This window comes from Henckelia pumila, chromosome 4, assembly GCF_033568475.1.
Source record: "Henckelia pumila isolate YLH828 chromosome 4, ASM3356847v2, whole genome shotgun sequence".
NCBI lineage: Eukaryota > Viridiplantae > Streptophyta > Magnoliopsida > Lamiales > Gesneriaceae > Henckelia > Henckelia pumila.
This window is the reverse complement of record NC_133123.1, coordinates 190,710,921-190,718,795: the sequence shown is the minus strand read 5'-3', so window position 1 is coordinate 190,718,795 and position 7,875 is coordinate 190,710,921.

Genomic DNA, 7,875 nt, shown 5'->3' with positions numbered 1-7,875 from the left:
CAGATTTTGACTACGCTCAGGTTTCCCCTTAAAAGGAGATTTAGTCATTTTTCCTTTCAGGCAGGATTCACAAGTAGATAGAGAGTTAATATCAGACATATCAAACATGCCCTCTCCCACTAGCTTGTTCATCCTCCTTGAGGAAATATGACCTAGCCTAGCATGCCAAAGGTTTGCCGGGTTTTGACTATCGATTTTCCTTTTGTTCGTTGTTACCGGTTTATCAACATAATTTATTGGAATGTCTTTTAATTTTAAGTTATATAGATCGTTTTCAAGTTGTCCATTTCCAATCAAACATTCATTCTTGTAAATATTGCAAATCCCATTCACAAAATTGCAAGAAAAACCATCTCTATCAAGCATAGAAACAGAAATAATATTTTTAATCAAATCTGGAACAAATAAAACATCTCTCAAAAGTAACTTAAAATCGTTCTGCAAAATTAAATAAACATCTCCCACAGCTTTAGCTTCAACTCTAGAACCATTTCCGAGCCTCAGCTGGGTCTCACCCATTCTAAGCTTGCGAATTCTTGTCATCACCTGCAAATCATTGCAAATGTGAGATCCACATCCGGTATCCAATACCCAAGAAGTAGTATTAAGTGAAACATTTATTTCAATATAGAACATACCCTTCGCAGTTCGCAAATGCTCTAGATATTCCTTGCAGTTACGTTTCCAATGACCGGATTTCTTGCAGTAATGGCAAACATCCTTGGACTTTTCCATGTTTGAAGCCGTTGTCTTGTTCTTCTTCTCGGGTCCGGTTTTCTTGGGTGGGGCAGAACGTTTCTTACCCTTTGTACTTGGCCCCTTCTTAGCAGAAGAAGAGGAGCCCACAAGAAAGCCGGTTTATCCTTCTTTAAAGTGGATTCATATGTTACAAGCATATTGACCATCTCTTCAAGGGAGGCCTCTATCTTGTTCATATTGAAATTCACCACAAATCCGTCAAACGAAGAAGGAAGAGATAGAAGTAATAAGTCCACGTTGAGTTCATGCTCCAACACCAAATCAAGAGTTACCAACTTCTGTATGAGCCAAATCACTCGTACCCCATGATCACGGACCGAAGTCCCTTCACGCATGCGACACGTAATTAGCTCTTTTACAGTAGCGAACCTTTCAGCTCTCGATTGAGCCCCAAAAAGCTCCTTGAGTTGTACGTGAATGTCAGCAGCATTCACGGTATCCTCAAATCGCCTCTGGAGTTCATCAGACATCGAGGCTTGCATATAGCATTTGGCCTTGATATCATGGTCCCACCATTTATCAAGTTTGGCCAACTCTTCCGGACTTATATCAGCTGGTGCTTCCTTCGGAGGAGATTTTTCTAACACGTAGAGCATCTTCTCCGAGGTCAAGACAATCTTCAACTTACGGAACCATTCCGTATAGTTTGCGCCAGTCAGTTTATTTTGTTCGAGAATAGAGAATAGTGGATTGCGCGAATTCATCTTTATGAAATACTGAAAAGAAACAGACAATTATCAGTGATTGTTTAATTAATTTACTAAGACATAAAATAAGCAAAATTTATTTTATGAATCTCACTCCCACTATTTTAACGATTTCACTACCCTCTAGTGAAAACGGGAAACTATTTTCCTTAGTGGGAACATGGAGTCCAATTGACAAACTATGGTCCCGAATAATATCAGCCAACCATAATTTTCAAAAGATAGAGCCCAATTTCTTCCAAAGCAACCTCCACGTTTTTACCTCATGTCCAATAAGGGCCCAATAATATGACGCCGTTTATTGTGACATGTCAAGATGACCCATCAATATTAAGTTGTGATGGACGGTCGCCATGTGGATCCCCCAATAATATGAGCCGATCCCATGGGAGTTCCACCCAACTTACAACATGTGTCGATCCAATGTACAGCTTTTCGACGAACGGGCCCCCCCAATAATATGAGCCGGACCGTATCCGTGGGTAGCATCTCATACATTGATCGTTGATGGAAGGTAGGAACATTTAAACAATATTTAAATTTCCTTTATTTATCTTGATATCAATTTTAAATCATATTTAAAATGAGGGATTTTAATTTTGAAAATTTGTCTCATCATTTTAAAATTTGTATGCTTGCGGGATTCATACAATTTTGTCTAAAACATGCATACAACTATAATATCATATATTATATAGGATGATCGATTCCATTTCTAATCGACCCATGGTTGCCAATCACGAGTCTAAGTCCAATCCTAGGTAATATGCAGGTATGCAATGCAATCCTATTACATTGAGCTTCCAATTTACATTTCTTCAGTATTTATTGTCTGCTGGGTCCACCTCCGTCTTCAAATCTTCATCTCCCACTAAGTCTAATGTATTTATAATAAATAACCATGACAAGTAGGGGATACATTTCAAGGGGTGGGAACGGGCCATAAACCAGGCCCACTTTTATTACATATGACAATTCATATTGGGCCATAAACCAGGCCCATTAATAAATCCAACAACAATAAAAACAAATGTAAATTCCTAACATACACCTACAAAATTGGTCATGGCAATCGATCATCCTTATTCAATAATATTTAATTCAAAATTAATTTATTGGATAACATGCATTGGCAATTTAAATTAAAAGGATAAAATCATATTCCATATATAAAATCTTATTTTACATACAAAATCATATTTTATCTTTTTATCAAATAAAATCATATTTTACATATAAAATCCAATTTTATACATAAAATCATATTTTAATCAATATTTCCATAAGATCATATCTTATCATCAATCGTACCAAAAATAATTAATTTCATAAAATCTGATTTAACGGATAAAATATATAAATTTTCCAAAAATTCAAATTTATCCAAAAATCAATTTTAAAATTTTCGGACTCGAACAATTCGATCCGACGCCTCGTGGACCAATCAAAAACAATTTTCAATCGGACCAAAAATAGAATTTTAACATATTAAAATTTTAATTTTAAAATTAAAAATTAATTTTCGCGGGCCGCCCGGGACGCTCCCGGGCTGCCCGCGCCCCAAAGGGGCTCGGGCCGGGCAGCGACGATCGCTGCCCTGGGCAGCGATCACGTCGCCGCCCATGGGCAGCGCCGTGCGCCGCCCTGCGCTGCCCGGGGCAGCGACCCTGGCTGCCCCCCGGGCAACGATCCAATCGCTGCCCGTGTTTTGCCCGAAAAAAAAAAAATTTTATTTAAAAAAAAATTTATTTTGTTTCAAAAACCGAGGCTTAAAAATTTTTGTACAATCGATTAATTTAATCGCTTGATCTGAGCAACCTGGCTCTGATACCACTGTTGGAGAACGGTGATCAGATCAATCAGAATTGATACTCGGTGCAGCGGAAGTTTAAAAATTTTATATGGAACGATTCCATAATAGGTATCAAAACTTTACGATTAAATTGTGTGTGTAAAAATTAAATAACAATTATAAATTTTTACCTCCAATGTCGAATCGAGATTATGGACACCAACAGATTACTCTGCTCTTGTTGTATATCCCAGGAACTGATGGACGAACTGTTCTTCGATCAGGTCCACGAACAGAGATTTAATCCCTCTGATAGATTGCACTAGAAAATCTATCAGAAGTTTCTACGAAGAGAATTAACGAATTTGATCCGTTAAACCAGACTGCAATTCAAAATTCACAGGCTGGATTTTCCCGAGCAGAGGGGAGGGGGCGGCCACTTTTAGAGAGAAAACTAGGGTTTTCGAAAATTGTGAGCCTTAGTTGTGTAATTTCTGTACTGCAATAACTTATTTATAATGTGGGCTGTTAACAGCTTAGGGCCCATTAGTCATAAGTTCAAGCCTGACAAGCAAAGCCCGCATGTTCAGAAATTAATATAAAATTCATCGTGACTCAGATTGATAAACCAATTTCACCAATGTGCACAGAAACCATTTCTGCATCTTTTAAAGTCAAGATAAATTTTCTGAATCCGTATTCAGTGATTTCCAAAAATGCCCATCCCTATGTCATTTTAGGAAATCTTACTCCTCTACTCTTAAATAAGAAGTCCCACTTCTTTGTTCATTAAATTTAACTCTTTAAATTTAACTATCTCAACGGGGATTAAAAATCCATTACTCTGTGTGACCCTCAATTGTTCAGGGATACAGCTAGCCGTGGGCTCACAACTCCTTGTGACTCGGAACAACAATTTCCGACTTGCCCATCGAATCATGGTAAGAGCGCCTAGCAACATCGCCCCATGATTCCCTAGGTATCACTGATAGTGCCTGCAAGAACCAATAGATTTTGGTTAGCGTACAGTACGGTCCCTTCATCCATATATCCCGATCGAATCAACAACCATTGGTAAATCGAGAGTCGTTCGAGATTCGATAACTATGCAATACATTTTGAAGATCAAATAGTGACATCGCATGTGCTACTAAGAAACCATTTCTTAAAACACATCATGTACTCTGGCCAGAGATTCGTCACACTAATATCTCCTCAGATTGCATAGGATATCCACACTCGCAAGTATGTGGTGAATCCTTGACAACAAAGCATCGAATCCTATATGTGTCGTAACTGTACCCAATCCCGACACCTGATGACCCCAATAGAGTCGGTAAACGAGTCAAAGCACAGTACTAGCATATAGAGTCTCAATGATGTTTCAAGTAGTAAGGACTAATGGTGTACAACCAAAACCGCGGACTTCATCCACTCAATAAGTGATAACCACTTGGAAAGTCCGGATAGGGTAGTTCGATCATTCATCGTATGAATATCCATTTGCATGCTTTGAACATCTCTATGTTCCATACCAATGAAACGTGGTACTCGGCATCGCAAATTCTAGTCTCAAACTCGAGCGATCCTTATCCTTATTATCGGACGGCTCAATCGACTAGGAACTGTTTAGAATATACAGTGACTATAAGATGTGTTTCATGATAGTCATCCCCATGTACTACCACATCTTACATACACTATAGTATATTCAAGGTCTTTATCAAAACAACAATAGTATATCACAATATAACAATATGAAGAAAGATAAAGTCATTGCCTTTATAAAAGTGTAAATTATATTAAAAAAAAGATTGTTTATACAAAGAGTCATCAAAGCCCTTAGCCACAAGTTGGCTCACCGGGCACCCACTCTTTCAAGATAGACCTTTACCAGGGAATGCCTTGAATGCCTAAGGCATGACAGGTTTCGAGCGTAAGGTCTTCAACCTCATGCAGAACATGGTTTTGCCGGTATGCTTATATCGATGCGTTCGGTAGGCAAACGGGAAACTTCATGTTCAAAAGCATGATTTGGTTACAAGAAGAAAGCTAACGGTAGATCGTGAGCAGGAGAAGTCGACTGACATGCACTAACGCAGAGCATAGCTGGTTAGCGAGCTTGAGTTAATTATCTGGAAGTCTTGGCAGGACGAGATACCGAGAGGATTGGTCGGGAGTATGCTTGTATCGATGCCTGTGTCGATTAGAAGCTTCATGCTCAAGAAACGAAGACTAGTACGATGATTTAAATACTGTATTGAATCAATTTGTAAACAGTATTTCAGTTGTAATGAATCATCATACTTTTGTTGTATCATTTCAAGTTCGATTGTACATTTTATTGTATTTTGAATACTGTATGTATTACATGAGATTGTAATAAAGAGAATTGTACATAACTTGAAATAAGTGATACATGTTTTATTTATCCAGCAAATAGTGCCAGCGATGAGTGGACTCATCTAGAGGCATTAAGAGTATTGTTCGATTTAGAACATTGTGCTTTGTTCTAGGTTGTTTCCTTAGAACAGTAGGATGTCTAACCTTCGTTAGGTTGAGACTTGTGATGATGGGTTTTCATCGGGATACCAGGTCCAGTATATGCCGAGAGTTTTGGGCTATGACCATAACTAGACGTGATGGGGCGCGACCCTATGCCAGCGTTACCTGGGAGCCTTTGTGCTTCAGGATTGGCGGTGGGAAGGCTACTCAGTCTAGGGATTTGGTAGCAGTCACGATAGGGTATGACCTTGGATTAAGATATCCGGTTTGATATCGAGGGTTCGATATCTTCTGGTGTGCCAGAGATATAGTTTGAGTGTTCTGCTATGGGAATCAGTCATGGAGGGATTTCCTTGACAAGTGTGTACTCTGATCAGATAGGTTTAAACCTTTGAGTTACTGCTAGACGTGTGAATCTAGTAGGAAGAATGATTTCTACCAGCGATGACTAGAGGTTGTCATCAGAGTTGTGGTTAGAGTTTCCCTGTTATAGGAATCATCCAAGAACTTGGATGGGATTCTGTTTTAAGACTTCAACTCGAATACGAGGACTACTCCTTGATGATTGGCTTCATCAGTATTGGATTATATCAGATGTTGAGGATTGTACAGGACTATTTGAGATGTGAGGGAAGCGTGGCCTATGACCGTGAAACCTTGGTGATTTTCCAGGTGGGTTATCGTGGTAAGCTACCTTAGTCTTAAATTGTTGTACAGTCTTAACAAGGAATATGATCAGGAGAGTGTTTGGAGATTGTAAGAATCTTGGAGATTCGTTAGTTATGATTGTGAGTCCAGTGTTTGCGCTAAGTACTATCTGATATTTTCAGAGATTGAGCTTAGGATTTTCCATGGGATGGAAATGGGCTTAGTTTATCTTGATTTTTGCCTTGGGTGAACAAGACAACAATTGGTAGTGCTAAAGTGGCACGGGATTTGTGCTAATGATTACTAGTGGTTATTGGCTAACTCTGTTACAGTTAGGTTGATTAAACTCAGTGTACGAGGCAGCTGTCAGTAGTAAGGCACGAGATTGTGTCGATAGGCTACTAATAGCTATTGTATAGATTATCAATTATGGGTGTGTTGAAACCAGAGCGAACTAAGTATTCCAAGTGTTTGGAAATAGTTCTTAGTGTCAGCTGAGTCATGGTTATTGATTGAGCCACGTAGGTTTAGATGATCAGCGATTGCTTGATCGGACAAGTGCGAGCATCAGTAGTTTGACGAGATTGATAGGGTAAATCCAATCAGTGATGATTTGGATATAGCAATCGAGAATACTTGGGATAGTATTTTGTCGCTTAGTGCTTAGGAGATGAGTACTTGGTACAGTCTCGGAGCAGGTGATGCTTTGGAGTCTATAGGTTTGCCAGAGACGAATATACCAGAAGATTTCAATTGACTTGTATGGTCAAGTTAGGTATTAACTTGACAAGAGAAACAAGCAAAAAAATTGGTAGTTCCCAGGACAGTGTTCTTGTGATGATGTCATAGTATACCGTTGTGTTTGAGATCCAACGAGAATTGTGTACTCGTATGAACATCAGTGGATGATCGTGAGATGTGACATTAGCTGGGATCTAGTTCTCGAGATCCAGCAGGTGGTGTCACTAATCTTTCAGCGAGTGATGTGCGATATCTCTGAAGTGATTGAGATAGTCAAGAATTGACTTAGTAGCCAACGTGGTTTGCCTTTGGGATCGAAGATTTCGCAAGATCGTGATGAATCGAATTTGTTCTTTTGAGTCAGTGAGTCACATCCATGCAGACTGTTTGTCAAAGATATTGCGTTTTAGCAATGAACGACAATCAGAGACGTTTTGGGTGACAAGTTACTTCGAGCATAAGTGTTTTCCCCGGAGCGACTAAGGAATATATGAATTAGTTTTTTTAGCGCTAAGGCTGATGCCTTCAGCAAAAAGGAATGATTTGACTCTGGAGGATCCATTGGGATTTAGTTTCCAGGATCTTTATGTTCAACCTTGGGAAGTTGGGACGAGCGATGATGGTATCACCAGAGACTCCGAGTTGAGTTATATCAGACGCATGTAACTGTCGGGTGTCGAGACGGAATAGGAAGCGTTTCCATATGTCTGTGCACTATGGAAT